General features: G+C 46.1%; 6 non-coding genes across 6 annotated transcripts; all 6 read right to left on the reverse strand.

The window, feature by feature from the left end:
- Positions 1 to 416: 416 nt before the first annotated feature.
- LOC130337750 (U2 spliceosomal RNA) lies at positions 417 to 606 on the reverse strand. The gene has a single exon (XR_008878586.1). It is a non-coding gene; the product is annotated as a U2 spliceosomal RNA (small nuclear RNA).
- Positions 607 to 2683: 2077 nt separating this feature from the next.
- On the reverse strand, positions 2684 to 2874 carry LOC130337770 (U2 spliceosomal RNA). Its single transcript, XR_008878600.1, has one exon. It is a non-coding gene; the product is annotated as a U2 spliceosomal RNA (small nuclear RNA).
- A 2090-nt stretch (positions 2875 to 4964) lies between these two features.
- On the reverse strand, positions 4965 to 5157 carry LOC130337751 (U2 spliceosomal RNA). Its single transcript, XR_008878587.1, has one exon. It is a non-coding gene; the product is annotated as a U2 spliceosomal RNA (small nuclear RNA).
- Positions 5158 to 7243: 2086 nt separating this feature from the next.
- Positions 7244 to 7434, reverse strand: LOC130337772 (U2 spliceosomal RNA). The gene has a single exon (XR_008878601.1). It is a non-coding gene; the product is annotated as a U2 spliceosomal RNA (small nuclear RNA).
- A 2085-nt stretch (positions 7435 to 9519) lies between these two features.
- LOC130337773 (U2 spliceosomal RNA) lies at positions 9520 to 9710 on the reverse strand. Its single transcript, XR_008878602.1, has one exon. It is a non-coding gene; the product is annotated as a U2 spliceosomal RNA (small nuclear RNA).
- A 2088-nt stretch (positions 9711 to 11798) lies between these two features.
- Positions 11799 to 11989, reverse strand: LOC130337774 (U2 spliceosomal RNA). Its single transcript, XR_008878603.1, has one exon. It is a non-coding gene; the product is annotated as a U2 spliceosomal RNA (small nuclear RNA).
- Between the last annotated feature and the right edge of the window lie 1978 nt (positions 11990 to 13967).

Raw genomic sequence — 13967 nt, forward strand, 5'->3', positions numbered from 1 at the left:
ATCAAGTTCAACCAGGGGAATTAAGGGGTAGGGGTGTGGCGCGATATTGGGGAAGGGATGAGATTTTATATTTCTTCATAAGCATTAATCTTATTTTGTCAATTAGGAACATTCAGCACCCACCCGCTATCAAGGCAGCTGCCTATCATGTCATGCCCTACCTGCACAGGTGTGCTGGCTACTCAAATGATCCAATTAAGGAGGCCATTTAGTCAGCAGCAGCAGAAGTCCTGTGCCTGGACGCTCCAACAAGCGGCCAGACACAAGCAGAAGCAGAAGCAGCAGAAAGCAGCAGCAGCACCACCTTTTGTTTTTTGGCTGCAGCAGCAGCAGCAAGGCCCACAGGGCTGGCTAGCTGGCTAGCCAGCAAGCAGGTAGCAATGAAAGTAGGAATCTTTCTTTTTAACCCTGTAAGGGGGTGGTGCACTGTACCCGAAGATACTGCCATATCGGGTCAATGCATAGGGCGACGGAAGCAAGCTTCGAAATCGGCCCCCGTTCTCAAAATCCATTTAATATATGGTCCCCAGATAGGGGACGTATCAGATATTAAACTGATAAGAACAGATACTACACTTGATCTTAGCCAAAAGGCCGAGAAGCGATAACCGTGAAAGGGCGGGCCCAACAAGGTCCCCTTCATGGGCACTATCACTGCTTGCTGTCAGGGAGGCTGCCAGACAATTTTCCATGCACACTCTGGGCTGGGGGGCAGTTCAACCACCAGTACACACAGCAGAACCTAAACCCATACACATTATTGCTAAGCAGCAAGACAGGGGCCCATTGCACTCCCACGGGGCCTTTTTAAATGCAATCCATAACCCGGATTTGCCAGGAACCCTTCCTTACTCCTCCTACTTGCATGTGACACTGGGCTTAGGATCTGCATAGGAACACACACACAAGCACACACCTACCTTTGTTGCCTGCAGATGCCTCCTTGGCTGTACCCCAAACGTATCAAACCAACACCCACGGGAAGCTGTAAGCATAGAGGACATGCCTGCACCCCATTGGACTTACCTGTGTGGGTTAAATCCGGGTTATTGACACCTATGGCGGTGATGGTTCTGCTCAGGCAGAGCAGTGCTGATGCTCCTCATAAAGCTGTCGCTGCTGTGAAGGTTCTAGGTGACATCACAAATCCCTATGGTTACATACACAACAAAGCTGGTGTTGTTGTTGTTTACCACTCTGCAAGGCCTGTGGAAGTGAGTGACATCATAGCACTGTAGTTCTGAGGGTTCTAGATGGGATGCAACAATCTCCTGTTGCTTCTATGAAGGCCATAATAGACGACATCACCAAACAGCTCCATAGTCACATACACAGCAAAGGAGAGATGTTGTTTACACCTAGTGATGTCAGTGGTATTGAGTGACATCACAGCACAGTGCTAAGGCTCCTGGGCCTGGACACAGCAGCGGCTGCAATATTCTCAACCGGAGAATACGTTTAATATATATGTGTGTGTGTGCGCGTATATATATATATATATATATATATATATATTTCTCCGCCGAAATCACTTTTAAACCCATTTCCACCTTTTTTCCCTTCTCTTCCTCTTACTTTTTTTTCCACGTTTTTTACGTTTTTCTCCTTTTCGCCTCTTTCTGGGCGTATTATTCTTCTTTTCTCTCTTTTTTTTCGTCTAATGCATACCCCATCAGTGCAGCAATGCTTATTCAATACCGCCAGCAGATGGAGACACTGGGGGATAATTTTCTAAGGATTTATACTGATTTTTCCTGTCTGAATTTGTCGCACAGAAAGTTGCAGGCCAAATATGTGTGACATTTCTGCGACTTTAGCTTCTAGAGCATTTTTACAACATTATACATAGGTGCTGGATACATAAAAAGCGACTGTTCAGCGACAGACAAGTCGCATCGGCTGAAAGTAGGCCAGAATGTCAGTCCATGTTGGAGCAGGTTTAGATACAGTCTAAAGTATAGATCTCAAAGTCTGTGCACAGAATTTAGCAAGGGCCTCGCACCTTCTGATGCATCAGGTAGGTGCACAATAGCATAGCCTAACCCTCTGTACTTTGGTCTATATTGATGCGGGACATAGACAGCCAGCTGATGACCAATCCATTAGTGCAATGGATGGCTGGAAGCATTTGTCTTTGCCTTTGCAATACCACAGAAGCAATGCATGGTCAATGTACAGCAATGACACACCTGTGTGAACAGCCAGGAGACCCCCCCCATGTTATGTTACATAGTTACATAGTTAGTACGGTCGAAAAAAGACATATGTCCATCAAGTTCAACCAGGGAATTAAGGGGTAGGGGTGTGGCGCGATATTGGGGAAGGGATGAGATTTTATATTTCTTCATAAGCATTAATCTTATTTTGTCAATTAGGAACATTCAGCACCCACCCGCTATCAAGGCAGCTGCCTATCATGTCATGCCCTACCTGCACAGGTGTGCTGGCTACTCAAATGATCCAATTAAGGAGGCCATTTAGTCAGCAGCAGCAGAAGTCCTGTGCCTGGACGCTCCAACAGCGGCCAGACACAAGCAGAAGCAGAAGCAGCAGAAGCAGCAGCAGCACCACCTTTTGTTTTTTGGCTGCAGCAGCAGCAGCAAGGCCCACAGGGCTGGCTAGCTGGCTAGCCAGCAAGCAGGTAGCAATGAAAGTAGGAATCTTTCTTTTTAACCCTGTAAGGGGGTGGTGCACTGTACCCGAAGATACTGCCATATCGGGTCAATGCATAGGGCGACGGAAGCAAGCTTCGAAATCGGCCCCCGTTCTCAAAAATCCATTTAATATATGGTCCCCAGATAGGGGACGTATCAGATATTAAACTGATAAGAACAGATACTACACTTGATCTTAGCCAAAAGGCCGAGAAGCGATAACCGTGAAAGGGGCGGGCCCAACAAGGTCCCCTTCATGGGCACTATCACTGCTTGCTGTCAGGGAGGCTGCCAGACAATTTTCCATGCACACTCTGGGCTGGGGGGCAGTCAACCACCAGTACACACAGCAGAACCTAAACCCATACCATTATTGCTAAGCAGCAAGACAGGGGCCCATTGCACTCCCACGGGGCCTTTTTAAATGCAATCCATAACCCGGATTTGCCAGGAACCCTTCTTACTCCTCCTACTTGCATGTGACACTGGGCTTAGGATCTGCATAGGAAACACACACACAAGCACACACCTACCTTTGTTGCCTGCAGATGCCTCCTTGGCTGTCCCCAAACGGTATCAAACCAACACCCACGGGAAGCTGTAAGCATAGAGGACATGCCTGCACCCCATTGGACTTACCTGTGTGGGTTAAATCCGGGTTATTTGACAACCTATGGCGGTGATGGTTCTGCTCAGGCAGAGCAGTGCTGATGCTCCTCATAAAGCTGTCGCTGCTGTGAAGGTTCTAGGTGACATCACAAATCCCTATGGTTACATACACAACAAAGCTGGGTTGTTGTTGTTTACACTCTGCAAGGCCTGTGGAAGTGAGTGACATCATAGCACTGTAGTTCTGAGGGTTCTAGATGGATGCAACAATCTCCTGTTGCTTCTATGAAGGCCATAATAGACGACATCACCAAACAGCTCCATAGTCACATACACAGCAAAGGAGAGATGTTGTTTACACCTAGTGATGTCAGTGGTATTGAGTGACATCACAGCACAGTGCTAAGGCTCCTGGGCCTGGACACAGCAGCGGCTGCAATATCTCAACGGAGAATACGTTTATATATATGTGTGTGTGTGCGCGTATATATATATATATATATATATATATATATATATATATATATATATTTCTCCGCCGAAATCACTTTTAAACCCATTTCCACCTTTTTTTCCCTTCTCTTCCTCTTACTTTTTTTTCACGTTTTTTTACGTTTTTCTCCTTTTCGCCTCTTTTCTGGGCGTATTATTCTTCTTTTTCTTCTTTTTTTTCGTCTAATGCATACCCCATCAGTGCAGCAATGCTTATTCAATACCGCCAGCAGATGGAGACACTGGGGGATAATTTTCTAAGGATTTATACTGATTTTTCCTGTCTGAATTTGTCGCACAGAAAGTTGCAGGCCAAATATGTGTGACATTTCTGCGACTTTAGCTTCTAGAGCATTTTTACAACATTATACATAGGTGCTGAATACATAAAAAGCGACTGTTCAGCGACAGACAAGTCGCATCGGCTGAAAGTAGGCCAGAATGTCAGTCCATGTTGGAGCAGGTTTAGATACAGTCTAAAGTATAGATCTCAAAGTCTGTGCACAGAATTTAGCAAGGGCCTCGCACCTTCTGATGCATCAGGTAGGTGCACAATAGCATAGCCTAACCCTCTGTACTTTGGTCTATATTGATGCGGGACATAGACAGCCAGCTGATGACCAATCCATTAGTGCAATGGATGGCTGGAAGCATTTGTCTTTGCCTTTGCAATACCACAGAAGCAATGCATGGTCAATGTACAGCAATGACACACCTGTGTGAACAGCCAGGAGACCCCCCCCATGTTATGTTACATAGTTACATAGTTAGTACGGTCGAAAAAAGACATATGTCCATCAAGTTCAACCAGGGAATTAAGGGGTAGGGGTGTGGCGCGATATTGGGGAAGGGATGAGATTTTATATTTCTTCATAAGCATTAATCTTATTTTGTCAATTAGGAACATTCAGCACCCACCCGCTATCAAGGCAGCTGCCTATCATGTCATGCCCTACCTGCACAGGTGTGCTGGCTACTCAAATGATCCAATTAAGGAGGCCATTTAGTCAGCAGCAGCAGAAGTCCTGTGCCTGGACGCTCCAACAGCGGCCAGACACAAGCAGAAGCAGAAGCAGCAGAAGCAGCAGCAGCACCACCTTTTGTTTTTTGGCTGCAGCAGCAGCAGCAAGGCCCACAGGGCTGGCTAGCTGGCTAGCCAGCAAGCAGGTAGCAATGAAAGTAGGAATCTTTCTTTTTAACCCTGTAAGGGGGTGGTGCACTGTACCCGAAGATACTGCCATATCGGGTCAATGCATAGGGCGACGGAAGCAAGCGCTTCGAAATCGGCCCCCGTTCTCAAAAATCCATTTAATATATGGTCCCCAGATAGGGGACGTATCAGATATTAAACTGATAAGAACAGATACTACACTTGATCTTAGCCAAAAGGCCGAGAAGCGATAACCGTGAAAGGGGCGGGCCCAACAAGGTCCCCTTCATGGGCACTATCACTGCTTGCTGTCAGGGAGGCTGCCAGACAATTTTCCATGCACACTCTGGGCTGGGGGGCAGTCAACCACCAGTACACACAGCAGAACCTAAACCCATACCATTATTGCTAAGCAGCAAGACAGGGGCCCATTGCACTCCCACGGGGCCTTTTTAAATGCAATCCATAACCCGGATTTGCCAGGAACCCTTCTTACTCCTCCTACTTGCATGTGACACTGGGCTTAGGATCTGCATAGGAAACACACACACAAGCACACACCTACCTTTGTTGCCTGCAGATGCCTCCTTGGCTGTCCCCAAACGGTATCAAACCAACACCCACGGGAAGCTGTAAGCATAGAGGACATGCCTGCACCCCATTGGACTTACCTGTGTGGGTTAAATCCGGGTTATTTGACAACCTATGGCGGTGATGGTTCTGCTCAGGCAGAGCAGTGCTGATGCTCCTCATAAAGCTGTCGCTGCTGTGAAGGTTCTAGGTGACATCACAAATCCCTATGGTTACATACACAACAAAGCTGGGTTGTTGTTGTTTACACTCTGCAAGGCCTGTGGAAGTGAGTGACATCATAGCACTGTAGTTCTGAGGGTTCTAGATGGATGCAACAATCTCCTGTTGCTTCTATGAAGGCCATAATAGACGACATCACCAAACAGCTCCATAGTCACATACACAGCAAAGGAGAGATGTTGTTTACACCTAGTGATGTCAGTGGTATTGAGTGACATCACAGCACAGTGCTAAGGCTCCTGGGCCTGGACACAGCAGTGGCTGCAATATCTCAACGGAGAATACGTTTATATATATGTGTGTGTGTGCGCGTATATATATATATATATATATATATATATATATATATATATATATTCTCCGCCGAAATCACTTTTAAACCCATTTCCACCTTTTTTTCCCTTCTCTTCCTCTTACTTTTTTTTCACGTTTTTTTACGTTTTTCTCCTTTTCGCCTCTTTTCTGGGCGTATTATTCTTCTTTTTCTTCTTTTTTTTCGTCTAATGCATACCCCATCAGTGCAGCAATGCTTATTCAATACCGCCAGCAGATGGAGACACTGGGGGATAATTTTCTAAGGATTTATACTGATTTTTCCTGTCTGAATTTGTCGCACAGAAAGTTGCAGGCCAAATATGTGTGACATTTCTGCGACTTTAGCTTCTAGAGCATTTTTACAACATTATACATAGGTGCTGAATACATAAAAAGCGACTGTTCAGCGACAGACAAGTCGCATCGGCTGAAAGTAGGCCAGAATGTCAGTCCATGTTGGAGCAGGTTTAGATACAGTCTAAAGTATAGATCTCAAAGTCTGTGCACAGAATTTAGCAAGGGCCTCGCACCTTCTGATGCATCAGGTAGGTGCACAATAGCATAGCCTAACCCTCTGTACTTTGGTCTATATTGATGCGGGACATAGACAGCCAGCTGATGACCAATCCATTAGTGCAATGGATGGCTGGAAGCATTTGTCTTTGCCTTTGCAATACCACAGAAGCAATGCATGGTCAATGTACAGCAATGACACACCTGTGTGAACAGCCAGGAGACCCCCCCCATGTTATGTTACATAGTTACATAGTTAGTACGGTCGAAAAAAGACATATGTCCATCAAGTTCAACCAGGGAATTAAGGGGTAGGGGTGTGGCGCGATATTGGGAAGGGATGAGATTTTATATTTCTTCATAAGCATTAATCTTATTTTGTCAATTAGGAACATTCAGCACCCACCCGCTATCAAGGCAGCTGCCTATCATGTCATGCCCTACCTGCACAGGTGTGCTGGCTACTCAAATGATCCAATTAAGGAGGCCATTTAGTCAGCAGCAGCAGAAGTCCTGTGCCTGGACGCTCCAACAGCGGCCAGACACAAGCAGAAGCAGAAGCAGCAGAAGCAGCAGCAGCACCACCTTTTGTTTTTTGGCTGCAGCAGCAGCAGCAAGGCCCACAGGGCTGGCTAGCTGGCTAGCCAGCAAGCAGGTAGCAATGAAAGTAGGAATCTTTCTTTTTAACCCTGTAAGGGGGTGGTGCACTGTACCCGAAGATACTGCCATATCGGGTCAATGCATAGGGCGACGGAAGCAAGCTTCGAAATCGGCCCCCGTTCTCAAAAATCCATTTAATATATGGTCCCCAGATAGGGGACGTATCAGATATTAAACTGATAAGAACAGATACTACACTTGATCTTAGCCAAAAGGCCGAGAAGCGATAACCGTGAAAGGGGCGGGCCCAACAAGGTCCCCTTCATGGGCACTATCACTGCTTGCTGTCAGGGAGGCTGCCAGACAATTTTCCATGCACACTCTGGGCTGGGGGGCAGTCAACCACCAGTACACACAGCAGAACCTAAACCCATACCATTATTGCTAAGCAGCAAGACAGGGGCCCATTGCACTCCCACGGGGCCTTTTTAAATGCAATCCATAACCCGGATTTGCCAGGAACCCTTCTTACTCCTCCTACTTGCATGTGACACTGGGCTTAGGATCTGCATAGGAAACACACACACAAGCACACACCTACCTTTGTTGCCTGCAGATGCCTCCTTGGCTGTCCCCAAACGGTATCAAACCAACACCCACGGGAAGCTGTAAGCATAGAGGACATGCCTGCACCCCATTGGACTTACCTGTGTGGGTTAAATCCGGGTTATTTGACAACCTATGGCGGTGATGGTTCTGCTCAGGCAGAGCAGTGCTGATGCTCCTCATAAAGCTGTCGCTGCTGTGAAGGTTCTAGGTGACATCACAAATCCCTATGGTTACATACACAACAAAGCTGGGTTGTTGTTGTTTACACTCTGCAAGGCCTGTGGAAGTGAGTGACATCATAGCACTGTAGTTCTGAGGGTTCTAGATGGATGCAACAATCTCCTGTTGCTTCTATGAAGGCCATAATAGACGACATCACCAAACAGCTCCATAGTCACATACACAGCAAAGGAGAGATGTTGTTTACACCTAGTGATGTCAGTGGTATTGAGTGACATCACAGCACAGTGCTAAGGCTCCTGGGCCTGGACACAGCAGCGGCTGCAATATCTCAACGGAGAATACGTTTATATATATGTGTGTGTGTGCGCGTATATATATATATATATATATATATATATATATATATATTTCTCCGCCGAAATCACTTTTAAACCCATTTCCACCTTTTTTTCCCTTCTCTTCCTCTTACTTTTTTTTCACGTTTTTTTACGTTTTTCTCCTTTTCGCCTCTTTTCTGGGCGTATTATTCTTCTTTTTCTTCTTTTTTTTCGTCTAATGCATACCCCATCAGTGCAGCAATGCTTATTCAATACCGCCAGCAGATGGAGACACTGGGGGATAATTTTCTAAGGATTTATACTGATTTTTCCTGTCTGAATTTGTCGCACAGAAAGTTGCAGGCCAAATATGTGTGACATTTCTGCGACTTTAGCTTCTAGAGCATTTTTACAACATTATACATAGGTGCTGAATACATAAAAAGCGACTGTTCAGCGACAGACAAGTCGCATCGGCTGAAAGTAGGCCAGAATGTCAGTCCATGTTGGAGCAGGTTTAGATACAGTCTAAAGTATAGATCTCAAAGTCTGTGCACAGAATTTAGCAAGGGCCTCGCACCTTCTGATGCATCAGGTAGGTGCACAATAGCATAGCCTAACCCTCTGTACTTTGGTCTATATTGATGCGGGACATAGACAGCCAGCTGATGACCAATCCATTAGTGCAATGGATGGCTGGAAGCATTTGTCTTTGCCTTTGCAATACCACAGAAGCAATGCATGGTCAATGTACAGCAATGACACACCTGTGTGAACAGCCAGGAGACCCCCCCCATGTTATGTTACATAGTTACATAGTTAGTACGGTCGAAAAAAGACATATGTCCATCAAGTTCAACCAGGGAATTAAGGGGTAGGGGTGTGGCGCGATATTGGGGAAGGGATGAGATTTTATATTTCTTCATAAGCATTAATCTTATTTTGTCAATTAGGAACATTCAGCACCCACCCGCTATCAAGGCAGCTGCCTATCATGTCATGCCCTACCTGCACAGGTGTGCTGGCTACTCAAATGATCCAATTAAGGAGGCCATTTAGTCAGCAGCAGCAGAAGTCCTGTGCCTGGACGCTCCAACAGCGGCCAGACACAAGCAGAAGCAGAAGCAGCAGAAGCAGCAGCAGCACCACCTTTTGTTTTTTGGCTGCAGCAGCAGCAGCAGCAAGGCCCACAGGGCTGGCTAGCTGGCTAGCCAGCAAGCAGGTAGCAATGAAAGTAGGAATCTTTCTTTTTAACCCTGTAAGGGGGTGGTGCACTGTACCCGAAGATACTGCCATATCGGGTCAATGCATAGGGCGACGGAAGCAAGCTTCGAAATCGGCCCCCGTTCTCAAAAATCCATTTAATATATGGTCCCCAGATAGGGGACGTATCAGATATTAAACTGATAAGAACAGATACTACACTTGATCTTAGCCAAAAGGCCGAGAAGCGATAACCGTGAAAGGGGCGGGCCCAACAAGGTCCCCTTCATGGGCACTATCACTGCTTGCTGTCAGGGAGGCTGCCAGACAATTTTCCATGCACACTCTGGGCTGGGGGGCAGTCAACCACCAGTACACACAGCAGAACCTAAACCCATACCATTATTGCTAAGCAGCAAGACAGGGGCCCATTGCACTCCCACGGGGCCTTTTTAAATGCAATCCATAACCCGGATTTGCCAGGAACCCTTCTTACTCCTCCTACTTGCATGTGACACTGGGCTTAGGATCTGCATAGGAAACACACACACAAGCACACACCTACCTTTGTTGCCTGCAGATGCCTCCTTGGCTGTCCCCAAACGGTATCAAACCAACACCCACGGGAAGCTGTAAGCATAGAGGACATGCCTGCACCCCATTGGACTTACCTGTGTGGGTTAAATCCGGGTTATTTGACAACCTATGGCGGTGATGGTTCTGCTCAGGCAGAGCAGTGCTGATGCTCCTCATAAAGCTGTCGCTGCTGTGAAGGTTCTAGGTGACATCACAAATCCCTATGGTTACATACACAACAAAGCTGGGTTGTTGTTGTTTACACTCTGCAAGGCCTGTGGAAGTGAGTGACATCATAGCACTGTAGTTCTGAGGGTTCTAGATGGATGCAACAATCTCCTGTTGCTTCTATGAAGGCCATAATAGACGACATCACCAAACAGCTCCATAGTCACATACACAGCAAAGGAGAGATGTTGTTTACACCTAGTGATGTCAGTGGTATTGAGTGACATCACAGCACAGTGCTAAGGCTCCTGGGCCTGGACACAGCAGCGGCTGCAATATCTCAACGGAGAATACGTTTATATATATGTGTGTGTGTGCGCGTATATATATATATATATATATATATATATATATATATATATATATTTCTCCGCCGAAATCACTTTTAAACCCATTTCCACCTTTTTTTCCCTTCTCTTCCTCTTACTTTTTTTTCACGTTTTTTTACGTTTTTCTCCTTTTCGCCTCTTTTCTGGGCGTATTATTCTTCTTTTTCTTCTTTTTTTTCGTCTAATGCATACCCCATCAGTGCAGCAATGCTTATTCAATACCGCCAGCAGATGGAGACACTGGGGGATAATTTTCTAAGGATTTATACTGATTTTTCCTGTCTGAATTTGTCGCACAGAAAGTTGCAGGCCAAATATGTGTGACATTTCTGCGACTTTAGCTTCTAGAGCATTTTTACAACATTATACATAGGTGCTGAATACATAAAAAGCGACTGTTCAGCGACAGACAAGTCGCATCGGCTGAAAGTAGGCCAGAATGTCAGTCCATGTTGGAGCAGGTTTAGATACAGTCTAAAGTATAGATCTCAAAGTCTGTGCACAGAATTTAGCAAGGGCCTCGCACCTTCTGATGCATCAGGTAGGTGCACAATAGCATAGCCTAACCCTCTGTACTTTGGTCTATATTGATGCGGGACATAGACAGCCAGCTGATGACCAATCCATTAGTGCAATGGATGGCTGGAAGCATTTGTCTTTGCCTTTGCAATACCACAGAAGCAATGCATGGTCAATGTACAGCAATGACACACCTGTGTGAACAGCCAGGAGACCCCCCCCATGTTATGTTACATAGTTACATAGTTAGTACGGTCGAAAAAAGACATATGTCCATCAAGTTCAACCAGGGAATTAAGGGGTAGGGGTGTGGCGCGATATTGGGGAAGGGATGAGATTTTATATTTCTTCATAAGCATTAATCTTATTTTGTCAATTAGGAACATTCAGCACCCACCCGCTATCAAGGCAGCTGCCTATCATGTCATGCCCTACCTGCACAGGTGTGCTGGCTACTCAAATGATCCAATTAAGGAGGCCATTTAGTCAGCAGCAGCAGAAGTCCTGTGCCTGGACGCTCCAACAGCGGCCAGACACAAGCAGAAGCAGAAGCAGCAGAAGCAGCAGCAGCACCACCTTTTGTTTTTTGGCTGCAGCAGCAGCAGCAAGGCCCACAGGGCTGGCTAGCTGGCTAGCCAGCAAGCAGGTAGCAATGAAAGTAGGAATCTTTCTTTTTAACCCTGTAAGGGGGTGGTGCACTGTACCCGAAGATACTGCCATATCGGGTCAATGCATAGGGCGACGGAAGCAAGCTTCGAAATCGGCCCCCGTTCTCAAAAATCCATTTAATATATGGTCCCCAGATAGGGGACGTATCAGATATTAAACTGATAAGAACAGATACTACACTTGATCTTAGCCAAAAGGCCGAGAAGCGATAACCGTGAAAGGGGCGGGCCCAACAAGGTCCCCTTCATGGGCACTATCACTGCTTGCTGTCAGGGAGGCTGCCAGACAATTTTCCATGCACACTCTGGGCTGGGGGGCAGTCAACCACCAGTACACACAGCAGAACCTAAACCCATACCATTATTGCTAAGCAGCAAGACAGGGGCCCATTGCACTCCCACGGGGCCTTTTTAAATGCAATCCATAACCCGGATTTGCCAGGAACCCTTCTTACTCCTCCTACTTGCATGTGACACTGGGCTTAGGATCTGCATAGGAAACACACACACAAGCACACACCTACCTTTGTTGCCTGCAGATGCCTCCTTGGCTGTCCCCAAACGGTATCAAACCAACACCCACGGGAAGCTGTAAGCATAGAGGACATGCCTGCACCCCATTGGACTTACCTGTGTGGGTTAAATCCGGGTTATTTGACAACCTATGGCGGTGATGGTTCTGCTCAGGCAGAGCAGTGCTGATGCTCCTCATAAAGCTGTCGCTGCTGTGAAGGTTCTAGGTGACATCACAAATCCCTATGGTTACATACACAACAAAGCTGGGTTGTTGTTGTTTACACTCTGCAAGGCCTGTGGAAGTGAGTGACATCATAGCACTGTAGTTCTGAGGGTTCTAGATGGATGCAACAATCTCCTGTTGCTTCTATGAAGGCCATAATAGACCGACATCACCAAACAGCTCCATAGTCACATACACAGCAAAGGAGAGATGTTGTTTACACCTAGTGATGTCAGTGGTATTGAGTGACATCACAGCACAGTGCTAAGGCTCCTGGGCCTGGACACAGCAGCGGCTGCAATATCTCAACGGAGAATACGTTTATATATATGTGTGTGTGTGCGCGTATATATATATATATATATATATATATATATATATATATATATATTCTCCGCCGAAATCACTTTTAAACCCATTTCCACCTTTTTTTCCCTTCTCTTCCTCTTACTTTTTTTTCACGTTTTTTTACGTTTTTCTCCTTTTCGCCTCTTTTCTGGGCGTATTATTCTTCTTTTTCTTCTTTTTTTTCGTCTAATGCATACCCCATCAGTGCAGCAATGCTTATTCAATACCGCCAGCAGATGGAGACACTGGGGGATAATTTTCTAAGGATTTATACTGATTTTTCCTGTCTGAATTTGTCGCACAGAAAGTTGCAGGCCAAATATGTGTGACATTTCTGCGACTTTAGCTTCTAGAGCATTTTTACAACATTATACATAGGTGCTGAATACATAAAAAGCGACTGTTCAGCGACAGACAAGTCGCATCGGCTGAAAGTAGGCCAGAATGTCAGTCCATGTTGGAGCAGGTTTAGATACAGTCTAAAGTATAGATCTCAAAGTCTGTGCACAGAATTTAGCAAGGGCCTCGCACCTTCTGATGCATCAGGTAGGTGCACAATAGCATAGCCTAACCCTCTGTACTTTGGTCTATATTGATGCGGGACATAGACAGCCAGCTGATGACCAATCCATTAGTGCAATGGATGGCTGGAAGCATTTGTCTTTGCCTTTGCAATACCACAGAAGCAATGCATGGTCAATGTACAGCAATGACACACCTGTGTGAACAGCCAGGAGACCCCCCCCATGTTATGTTACATAGTTACATAGTTAGTACGGTCGAAAAAAGACATATGTCCATCAAGTTCAACCAGGGAATTAAGGGGTAGGGGTGTGGCGCGATATTGGGGAAGGGATGAGATTTTATATTTCTTCATAAGCATTAATCTTATTTTGTCAATTAGGAACATTCAGCACCCACCCGCTATCAAGGCAGCTGCCTATCATGTCATGCCCTACCTGCACAGGTGTGCTGGCTACTCAAATGATCCAATTAAGGAGGCCATTTAGTCAGCAGCAGCAGAAGTCCTGTGCCTGGACGCTCCAACAGCGGCCAGACACAAGCAGAAGCAGAAGCAGCAGAAGCAGCAGCAGCACCACCT

The sequence above is a fragment of the Hyla sarda genome, unplaced genomic scaffold (genome assembly GCF_029499605.1).
Source record: "Hyla sarda isolate aHylSar1 unplaced genomic scaffold, aHylSar1.hap1 scaffold_506, whole genome shotgun sequence".
Lineage (NCBI taxonomy): Eukaryota > Metazoa > Chordata > Amphibia > Anura > Hylidae > Hyla > Hyla sarda.